The sequence below is a fragment of the Rhinopithecus roxellana genome, unplaced genomic scaffold (assembly GCF_007565055.1).
Source record: "Rhinopithecus roxellana isolate Shanxi Qingling unplaced genomic scaffold, ASM756505v1 contig2860, whole genome shotgun sequence".
NCBI lineage: Eukaryota > Metazoa > Chordata > Mammalia > Primates > Cercopithecidae > Rhinopithecus > Rhinopithecus roxellana.
In genome coordinates, this window is record NW_022142253.1 from 213,282 (window position 1) to 224,479 (window position 11,198).

At 42.3% G+C, this 11,198-nt stretch overlaps 1 pseudogene; it reads left to right on the forward strand.

Moving 5' to 3' along the window:
- The first annotated feature begins 1,538 nt into the window (after positions 1-1,538).
- LOC104667402 lies at positions 1,539-2,972 on the forward strand (annotated as a pseudogene).
- Positions 2,973-11,198: the final 8,226 nt, after the last annotated feature.

Here is an 11,198-nt window from a genome sequence, read left to right on the forward strand (position 1 = left end):
ACCCACCTCAGCCTCCCAAAGTGCTGGGATTACAGGCATGAGCCATTGCACCTGGCCAGAAGTTTATTTTCTTACAGTTTTGGATGTTGGAAGTTCAAGATCAAGGTGCCAGAGTTAGTTTATTGTGAGACTTCTATCCTGGGCTTGTAGACAACCAACTTCTTGCTGTGTTCTCACATGGTTGTTTATCTGGGTGCACACACACAGAAGTGTCTCCTTCTCTTCTCATAAGGACACCAGTCCTATTTGATTAGGATGTGCCCTTCTGACTTCTTGCAACCTTCATAGCCTCTATAAAGATCCTTTCTCCAAATACGGTCACATGGGGAGTTAGAGCTTCAATATATGGACTTTTGGAGCCACAGTTCAGCCTGTAACAGGATTAATAGCTGATTAGACACTACAGGAAAAAAATGATTACAGAATTTGAAGGCATGGGAACTATACAAATAAACATGCAGAAGGAAATAGATCACGGAAAAAGGTACGCAGAACATTGATGAGATGTGTGAAAACTTCAAGTGACCTAATATGCAGTCCCAGAAAAAGTGAGGGGTAGGCAGAAAAAATATTTGAAAGACTAATAGATAAAAATTTTCTAAATAGGCCCGGAATGGTGGCTCATGCCTGTAATCCCAACACTTTGGAAGGCTGAGGGAGGCAGATCACTTGAGGCCAGGAGTTCGAGACTAGCCTGGCCAACATGGCAAAACCCTGTCTCTACTAAAAATACAAAAAATTAGTCAGGCATGGTGGCGTGCACCTGTAGTCCCAGCTACTTGGGAGGCTGAGACAGGGGAATTGCTTGAACCTGGGAGGTGGAGGCTGCAGTAAGCTGCGATCATACCAGTGTACTCCAGCCTGAATGACAATGAGACTCTGTCTCAAAAAAAGAGAAAAATTCTAAATTGATGAAAAGTATAAACCCATGGATCTAAGAAGGTCAATGAACCCCCAGCCCAAGTAACAGCAACAAAAGTAGTATGCCAGTATGCCATATTCAAATTGCTTAGAACTACTTATGAGAAGAAAAATTTTAATTTTAAAATCAGCCAAAGGAAAAAAGAGAACTTACGTACAGAATATAAAAAATAGCAAAAGATTTTTGCTGCAAGTGATGCAAGCCTAGAAGAGAGTGAAGCAATATACTTAAAGGACTAGAAGACAATTGTCAACCTAGAATTATATTCCCGGAGAAAAATTTTCAAAAACGTAGGACACAAGTTTTTCAGCATACAAAAGCTGAAAGAATTAACCAACACACTTGAACAAAAAGAATGTTGAAAGAGGGTGGGAGGTGGGCAGTGCAGAGTGAGAGGTTCTTTTGTTTGGCTAAGTGAAGGGCCCTTGGCCAGGACCTGCAGTAGGCCACTTCAGGGAGGGGCTCCACTGCGGCCATCTGGCTTGCTGCTTTCCTGGGCGCCACTGCCTCTGCCGACACACTGTGATGTGCCAGTAGTGTGGCACCAATTCCTCTTGGACTCTTGGGCACTGCTCTAAGTAGTGTCACCCTTTACACCAGAAAGCTAGCGGGCACTATGAGGAAAAAACAAAACAAGAAGAAAGTGGAGGAGGTGCTAGAAGTGGAGGAAGAGGAATTTGTGGTGGAAAAAGTTCTCAACTGTGGAGTGGTAAAGGGAAAAGTAGAGTAGCTCCTAAAGTGGAAGGGGCTCTCAATGAGGACCACACATGGGAACCAGAAGAGAACCTGGATTGCCCTGACCTCACTGCTGAGTTTCTGCAGTCACAGAAAACAACACATGAGACAGATAAATCAGAGGGATGCCAAGCGCAAAGCTGATGATTTTGAAGATAAGGTGTTGCGGGAATTAAAGAGACAGGAGTTACCAATGGGTGACTCAGGAGGATTTATTTAGGTGCACCAGCCCAGCGGATTAACATCCAAAGAGTGAACCCCAAACAAAGACAGGGCTTGACTTTTATACATGCATCCGAAGGGGGTTGGTCAGCTAGTAGTGTGAAACCTGCAGGGTGGGCAAGCAAGCTTACAGAAGCAGAACAAAGGCAGTTTATCAAACAGTGACAGATGTTGAAACTCAGGCATGTCTTGCGACCTTTGCCATACTGCACAGATGGGAAAACAGGTACTTACAAAATCCTTACCAACTTCCAGAAATAGTTACAAAAATAGTTAGGCGAGCAGAACAAAGAATAATGGTATGGGGAGAGAATTTTAAAAAGGGGAAACTGATAAGAAGAACTTGTTTTTCTCATCCCTGCTCCTGGAGCCCATTCCTTCTGGGCTCTGGCTCTGCTGATAGCACTATAAGAGCCCTGACAGAGCCTTGCTTATTACTGGGCCTTGGAGTGAGTCAGCCCATACAGAAAACTTGTGTTTTTTTGTTTTGTTTTGTTTTGTTTTTTTACATCTCCTGCTTTAAAGGGAGAGGAGAGCAAACCAAAGAAGAAGAAAGAAGGGTCAGAAAAGCCATGAGGCGGCCGGGCGCGGTGGCTCAAGCCTGTAATCCCAGCACTTTGGGAGGCCGAGACGGGTGGATCACGAGGTCAGGAGATCGAGACCATCCTGGCTAACACGGTGAAACCCCGTCTCTACTAAAAAATGCTAAAAAACTAGCTGGGCGAGGTGGTGGGCGCCTGTAGTCCCAGCTACTCTGGAGGCTGAGGCAGGAGAATGGCGTAAACCCGGGAGGCGGAGCTTGCAGTGAGCTGAGATCTGGCCACTTCACTCCAGCCTGGGCGACAGAGCAAGACTCCGTCTCAAAAAAAAAAAAGAAAAGCCATGAGGCTTTGCTGGGGGTTTGATGCCAGAGCAGATTATTGGAACTACAGACTTCAGCGGAGAGCTCATGTTCCCAGTGGAATGGAAAAACTCTGATGAGGCTAACCTGTTTCCTGGCAAGGAAGCCAATGTCAAGTGCCCACAGGTTGTCATATCTTTCTATGAGGAAAGGCATTCCTACCCCAAGAAGGAGGATGACAAAAAAAGATGACAAGAATTGACTCTCCTGAGTACCAGCCCCTGTCACATCTGAATGTGGGTTTCCAGTGGGAAGGGAAGGAAGGAGTTCTACTTGTCTTGACAGCATAGAGGTGGCTTGAGAAGATGTCCTTTGAAGAGCCAGTATAGTTTCTGTGCCCTGTAGCAGCCCAAGTGCTTTACAGTCATTCCAAGCTGTAGAGTTTGCAGGCCCATCCCAGTGAAAGGGAAGGGTGATAAGTGTTTCAAGGCAGCCTCTTCTTCCTTTTGCTGAGAAAAGCAAAGGGCCTTCTGTGAAGGACAACACTTGCAGAGTTGGGTGTGTGGGAGAGCAAATAAAAATACTGTAGATCTTCAAAGAGCATCTCCACAGCCCACAGCCTACTTCCCAATAGTGTTAATGGCATTGTTACAGCATAGCATGTGTGTAGTTTTTGGCTATTACTGATGTATTATTTGGGGGAGGGAGGGATGGGGAGAAGAGAAAGGCAGATGGGTAGCATCATTTTGATAAAAACTTGGTGCTTGATAGGGGAAATGGTGAAGCAATGGAAAGAACAGACAACTAATGATTTGCTTCTATGTCCAGAATATTTTACCTATGAAAGAAATGTCATTGGCATCATAAATAAGGACTATGATTAAAAGCTGTGAATCCCTAGGCCCAGGGCGGGTCACTAGGCAGGGGGCTGGAGTGTGAGGGCCCCGCTGCCTGCAGGACCTCATGCCACTCGGAGGGCTGAGCCTGACCCCACAAGGGTGTCCGTCCCCTGACAGGGCCAGTGCAGTTTGGTGTGTTCCTCCACCTCACCAGAAGACCCTATAGAACTATTTTTCATTATTGATTTTCCAATCATTTGACTAATAGTCTCCATTTAAATAAAGTTTTTAAAATGCAAAAGAAAAAAAAAAAAAAAAAAGGCTGTGAATGTCTGAAACCTATATAAGCCAAGATGTTCCCTGCCTAAACCTGATGCTGTTCACCACAAAGGGTACGCTAGTTGATAAATTACCAAAATTGCCACTTTGGAGATGGAAATTGACTGAGGAGGGAAGGTCTTTTATTGGAGAGTATACAGCATGAGCAGATCATTCTGTCTCAGAGGGGCTAATTCCCACAATTAGACAGAAGACCCTTTTCTTTCCAATAATGAAGTTATAAATATCACCTTGTTGAAGCCACTGGCTGAGGTGTTGGGGAAGGGGAAGAGGGTGGTAGAGGAGATAAGACAGGAGGGAAAGCAAGGGCCCATACTCTTAGTGGGGAGAACTCTTGGAGCAGTTCTCCTTTTTGACCTTTGAACTCTGAAACCATTGGTGGCAGGGTTCAGTCACTGACAGCACAAGTTCCACTGAATTGATTCGAGTTGAGTGATTTCAAAAGCGTTGGTCCTAGGAGAAGATTAAACTTTCATACTGGGCAGTGGTTCACTTTAAAACACACACAAAAAAACAAACAAAACCTTTTTTAAAAATTATTTTTACTTTTTAGATGGAGTCTTGCTCTGTCACCAGGCTGGAGTGCTGTGGCATGATCTTGGCTCACTGCAACCTCTGCCTCCTGGGTTCAAGCAATTCTCCTGCCTCAGCCTCCTGAGTAGCTGGGACTACAGGCACCCGCTGCCATGCCCAGCTAATTTTTGTATTTTTAGTAGAGATGAGATTTCACCATTGTTGGCCAAGATGGTCTCGATCTCTTGACCTCGTGACCCACCTGCTTCAGCCTCCCAAAGTGCTGGGATTACAGGCATGAGCCACCGTGCCCAGCCAACAAAACCATTTTTTAAAAACTCCTAAGAAGTAACTGATACCCAAAATGCTCTGTCCTGAGTCATGAGATCCATCAGTTCTTGATATTGCCTAGACTTGCATCTAGAACTACATTGTAAAATCTTTTTAGGCATGTGTTAGATTTCTGTGAAAACTTTTTTTAAATATAAACTTCATACCACACTGTCAGTTTTTGTCTTAATAAAACTATAAGTTTATAAAAAGAAAAAAAAAAAAAAGAATGTGAAAGAGCCTGGGTGTGGTGGCTCACACCTGTAATCTCAGAGCTTTGGGAGGCTAAGGTGGGTGGATCACTTGGGCCCAGAAATTCAAGACCAGCCTGGGCAACATGGTGAAACCTCGTCTCTACATAAAATACAAAGATTATCCAGGCAAGGCATGGTGTTGCACATGTGTAGTCCCAGCTACTTTGCAGGCTGAGGTAGGAGGATCATCCGAGCCCAGGAAGGTCAAGGCTGAAGTGAGCTATGATCACACCACTGCACTCCAGCCTGGGTGACAGAGTGAGACCCTGTCTCAAAAAAAAAAAAAAAAGAATTTGAAGAAAGTCACCAGGTAGAAGGAACATATTATGAGATGAAAATCTGAATCTGGCCAGGCGCAGTGGCTCATGCCTGTAATCCCAGCACTTTGGGAGGCCAAGGTGGGCAGATCACAAAGTCAGAAGTTCGAAACCAAGCTGGCCAACAGGGTAAAACCCCGCCTCTACTAAAAACACAAAAATTAGCTGGGCATGGTGGTGCACACCTGTAATCCCAGGTACTCGGGAGGCTGAGGCAGGGGAATTGCTTGAACGCGGGAGGTGGAGGTTGCAGTGAGCCGAGATCACACCACTGCACTCCAGCCTGGGTGAGAGTGCAAGATTCTGTCAAAAAAAAATCTGAATCTACCCCCAAAACATGAAGAGCACTGGAAATGGTAAATATGTGGGCAAATATAAAAGAACTTTTAAAATTATTTTTACAATTTTTAAAAAAGGTGGGGTGGGGCATGGTGGCTCACACCTGTAATCCCAGCACTTTGGGATGCCGAGGTGGGTGAATCACGCAACAGGACTTCGAGACCAGCCAGCCTGGCCAACATGGTGAAACCCCGTCTCTACTAAAAATACAAAAATTAGCTGGGTGTGGTGGCACGTGCCTGTAATCATAGCTACTAGAGAGGCTGAGGCAGGAGAATCACTTGAACCCAGGAGGTGGAAGTTGCAGTGAGCCAAGATGGTGCAACTGTACTCCAGCCTGGGTGACAGAGCAAGACTCCATCTCAAAAAAAAAAAAAAAAAAAAGGTAACAGAGTATGAAAATGAAAATAACAAACTGAAATATGGAGCTTATAACATGTATAGACATTATATGACAGCAATAGGGCAAAAGCCAAGAGAGGAGAAATAGAAAAGTACACTGCCATGTGTTCTAATACTATTTGTGAAATAGTATAATTTTACTTCAAAGTAGACAATGATAAGTAGAAGGTGTATATTAAAGACCGTAAGGCAGCCACTAAAAACAAAACAAAAAACCAAGGAGAAAACTCAAAGTAGTATAGCTTATAAGGCAATGAAAAAGATAAAATGGAAATATAAAAACACTCAATCTAAAAGAAGACAAAAAGAAGAGAGAGAGAGAACAAAGAATAGATAGAACAAATGGAAAGAAAATAGAGCGAGTACCTTTATATTTTACAATATTAATAAACAATTTCAAATTAAATCTTCTAAAAAACAAAACTAAGTCAGCTGGATGTGGTGGCTCACACCTGTAATCCCAGCACTTTGGGAGGCTGAGGCAGGTGGATCACCTGAGGTTGGGAGTTCAAGGCCAGCCTGACCAACATGGAGAAACCCCATCTCTACTAAAGATACAAAATGAGTGAGGCATGGTGGTGCATGCCTGTAATCCCAGCTATTCGGGACTAAGGCAGGAGAATCGCTTGAAGCCAGGAGGCGGAGGTTGCAGTGAGTCGAGATCACACTATTGCACTCCAGCCTAGGCAACAAGAGCAAAACTCCATCTTGAAAAACAAATAAAATAAAATAAAATAAAAAGTAAGTCAAATTGAATCCTCTAAACATCCAATCAAAAGCAAAGATTATCAAATTGGATTAAAAAAGGATGATCCAATTACATACTATCTACTTTCAAGAAACTCTATTTATTTATTCATTTATTTTAATAACATCAACAGGGAAGAAGGAAACTCATTGTAAAATAAAGACACAATCAAAGCTATGTGTGAAAACTCAAAAAAATAAAATAAAATAAAGGCACACATAGAATAACAGTAAAAGAATATAAAATAATACAACATAGTAACAAAAAACAAATGAAAGCTGGAGATCTTTCCAACTTTCAGAATGGTAGAATAAGGATTTCCAAAAATTTGCTACACTATAAAAGCAATATGATCTCCATAACCCATCAGAATTAATTTTTTTAATTTTTTAGACTCTAGAAATTAAACACAAGTTTGCAGCAATGTGAGCAGTGTTTAGTCAAGAAAAATGGCTGAATCTTGGTAAGAACAATGAGATTTGGTTTTTAAGCTTTTCCTAATTCTAACTCCTCTTCAAAGTAGTATTAAAAACCAATAGCCATGCTATTACAATAGCTATGAAAAGCAGCAGACTAGCAACTACTGGAGGGGGAAGAATGGACTTGGAGCTCCAGGAAAGCCTCAATCCCAGAGGACTGTCATTATTTGACTTGTCTGGCAGCTCGATGAAAAGTTCCATTCTCAGAGCTTGTCTTTATTGGTCTGAATATTGGTCACAGCTCAGTCTCTGTGAATAGTCCTATCCATGTGACATTTGTTGAAAACAATCATCGGCAGTTGTTTAACATCAAAACTGCCAGAGGTGTTGCTAACAGTTGGGGATAACAAGATGCTGATGAAAAACTTAAAGGAAAAAAACTGAAGAATAAGATGTTCACTGGGAGATTTGGAAAGCTCTGATGCAATCCTAGGAATCTATAAGGCCATGCACATGATGTGTGCACACCCAGAAAAGACCTGAGAAGACCCCAATGTCTTCTTACCTTTGGCTGATATTAAGGCTTTTCCTAAGCAAGAAATGAAGGCTAAAGAGAGATGTAAACTGCCTGAGAGAGAATTGAAACTATACCCCAATACCAAGTGAATCAACAAAATTTGGAAGACTTATTCATTCAAGATAGTTGAGGAAATCTGTGTTCAATCATTAACTGGCCATTAAGCTAATTGAACAGAGACTTTACATTACAAAGAATACAGATTTTACAGAATTAGTCCAGGAAAGTCACTAAACAAAACAATAGCTACAACTAGCAACAATAACAAACCCTGCTCCAGAGATCTATTATACAACATGGTGACTGTGGTTAATAACAATGCACTGTATTCTTGAAAATTGCTGAGAATATACTTTCAATGTTCTTACCACAAAAAAAATCAGTATGTGAGGTAATGCATATGTGAATGAGCTCAGTTTAGTCATTCCACAGTGTGTACATATTTCAAAACATTTTATACACTATATATAATTTTTGTCAACTTTTTAAAAATTAATTAATTAAAAAAGGAACAAATAGAAGTTCTGAAGTTGAAAAGTAAAATAACTAGGCCGGGCGCAGTGGCTCAAGCCTGTAATCCCAGCACTTTGGGAGGCCGAGGCGGGTGGATCACGAGGTCAGGAGATCGAGACCATCCTGGCTAACATGGTGAAACCCCGTCTCTACTAAAAAACAAAATACAAAAAACTAGCTGGGCGAGGTGGCGGGTGCCTGTAGTCCCAGCTACTCGGGAGGCTGAGGCAGGAGAATGGCATAAACCCGGGAGGCGGAGCTTGCAGTAGCTGAGATCCGGCCACTGCACTCCAGCCCGGGCGACAGAGGGAGACTCCGTCTCAAAAAAAAAAAAAAAAAAAAGAAAAGTAAAATAACTCAAATGAAAAATCACTGGATAGACTTAACAGCAGATTTCAGCAGAATATGAAAGAATCCAAGAACTCAGTCAGGCACAGTGGCGCACACCTCTAGTCCCAACTACCTGGTAGGCTTTAGCAGGAGGATCACTTGAGCCAAGGAGTTTTAGTCCAGCCTGGGCCCTTTGGCAAGACTCTATTGCTCTAAAACAAACAAACAAAAATAAGCCAAACAAAGAACCTGAGAACTTGAAGACAGAATAATTGAGGAGATTACTCATTCTGAGGAACTGAAGGAAAAAAACACAAGGGCCTCAGAGATGTATGGAAAACCATAAAGTGTGTCAACATCCACATAATGGAATCTCAGAAGGAAAAGACAGAAAAAATGGTCAGAGAGAATATTCAAACAAATAATGGCCAAAAACCTTTCAAATTAGAAAGAAACAAAACAACAACAAACAAAAGTCAGCACATCCAAGAAAACAAACTCCCAGTAGGATAAACTAAAAGGGATCCACACCTTGACGTGTCATACAAAAACTGTTAAAAGAGACTAAGCATGTTGTCTCACACCTATAATCTCAGCATGTTGGGAGACCAAGGCAAAAGGATCACTTGAGGCCAGTAGTTTGGAACCAACCTGGCCAACATAGCAAGACCTCCAACTCTACAAAAAATATAAATATAAATAAATTAGCTGAGTATGGTGGCATGTGCCAGTAGTCCTAGCTACTTGGGAGGCTTAAGCATGAGGATCAATTCCAGACTACAGTGAGCTATGATAGAGACACTGCACTCGGGCCTGAGCAACAGAGCAAACCCTTATCTCTATTTAAACAAACAAACAAACAAACAAACCAAAATTATCAAAAGACAAAGAGAGTCTTGAAAGCAGCAAGAGAAAAGCAACTCATTACTACAAGTGCTCTTAAGTAAAATTAACAACTGATTTCTCATCAGAAACCCTGGAAGCCAAGCCCAGGTATGGAGGCTCATACCTGTAATCCCAGCACTTTTGGAGGCAGAGGTGGGTGGATCACCTGAGGTCGGGAGTTCAAGACCAGCCTGACCAACATGGAGAAACCCTGACTCTACTAAAAATGCAAAATTAGTCAGGCGTGGTGGCGCATGCCTGTAATCGCAGCTACTTGGGAGGTTGAGGCAGGAGAATCGCTTGAACCCGGGAGGCAGAGGTTGCAGTGAGCCAAGATTGCGCCATTGCACTCTAGCCAGGGCAATAAGAGCGAAACTCCATCTCAAAAAAAAGTAAAAAGAAAAAAGAAACCCTGGAAGCCAGAAAGTCCTGGGATAACATATTCAGTGCTGAAAGAAAGACTATCAATCAAGAGTTCTATATTCAGCAAAACTATCCTGCAAAAATAAAGGAGAAATTAAGACATTTTCAGTTAAACAAAAACTGAGAGATTTCATCACCAAATATCTGCCCTACAAGAAATACTAAAGTTCCCTTTAGGCAAAATGGCAGACATATTCTACCTCGTTGGTAATTACACTGAATGTAAACTGACTAAATATTTCAATGAAGGCCGGGCACGGTGGTTCACACCTGTAATCCCAGAACTTTGGGAGGCTGAGGTGGGTGGATCACCTGAAGTCAGGGATTCGAAACCAGCCTGGCCAACATGGTGAAACCATGTCTCTACTAAAAATACAAAACTAGCCAGGTGTGGTGGAACATGCCTGTAATCCCAGCTACTTGGGAATCTGAGGCAGGAGAATCACTTGAACCTGGGAGGTTGCAGTGAGCTGAAATTGCACCATTGCACTCCAGCCTGGGCAACAAGAACAACCCTCTATCTAAAAAAAAAAAAAAAAAAAAAAAAAAAATTCACCAAAGAGGAAGATATTGCTGGAAGGGATAAAGGAAGATGTGATCCAACTATACATGGTCTACAAAAGATCTACTTTAGTTCTCCTTTTTTTTGCTGTTATTTCTTTTAAATGAGACATACTTTAGATTAAAAAACACATAGAGTTTAAAGGTAAAAGGAGGGAAAGACATATACCATGCAATAGTAACTAAAAGATAGTTGGAGTGGCTATGCTAATATCAGACAAAATAGATTTCAAGACGAAAATTGTTACTGAAGACAAAGAAGGACATTTTATTCTTCTTTTTTTTTTTTTTTTTTTTTTGAGATGGAGTCTTGCTCTGTCGCCCGGGCTGGAGTGCAGTGGCCGGATCTCAGCTCACTGCAAGCTCCGCCTCCCGGGTTTACGCCATTCTCCTGCCTCAGCCTCCCGAGTAGCTGGGACTACAGGCGCCCGCCACCATGCCTGGCTAGTTTTTTGTATTTTTTGTATTTTTTTATTTTTTTTTAGTAGAGGCGGGGTTTCCCCATGTTAGCCAGGATGGTCTCGATCTCCTGACCTCGTGATCCGCCCGTCTCAGCCTCCCAAAGTGCTGGGATTACAGGCTTGAGCCACCGCGCCCGGCAAAGAAGGACATTTTAGAGTGATAAGGGTCAATCAGAAATACATAACAATTGTAAACATATATACATTTAACAATTGAGCCTCGAAATA